The sequence below is a fragment of the Triticum aestivum genome, chromosome 6B, assembly GCF_018294505.1.
Source record: "Triticum aestivum cultivar Chinese Spring chromosome 6B, IWGSC CS RefSeq v2.1, whole genome shotgun sequence".
NCBI classification, from domain to species: Eukaryota; Viridiplantae; Streptophyta; class Magnoliopsida; order Poales; family Poaceae; genus Triticum; species Triticum aestivum.
This window is the reverse complement of record NC_057810.1, coordinates 98,587,847-98,588,145: the sequence shown is the minus strand read 5'-3', so window position 1 is coordinate 98,588,145 and position 299 is coordinate 98,587,847.

Below are 299 nucleotides of genomic sequence, written 5' to 3'. Positions count from 1 at the left end.
TTTAAGCATAACTTTTTTTCCGTTTAGAATTTGAGGATTCTAAAGATTTGCAAACAGGTCGTAGGCTGTCAAAATCGAATGTGGATTTTTGTGCTGAATATTTTGATATATTATACGTTTTTTTCTGACATCGTATGCAAAGTTATAGCCGTTTTACATTTTCCCTGCACTTTTTTCAAAACATGTCCAAATTTATGTTTTTAAATTTTCCTAACTGGTACATGTAGTAACATAACTACATCTAGAAGGATTTTAATTTTTGAAGTTTTTATCATTTTATTTTGCCTTCTACAAAACTA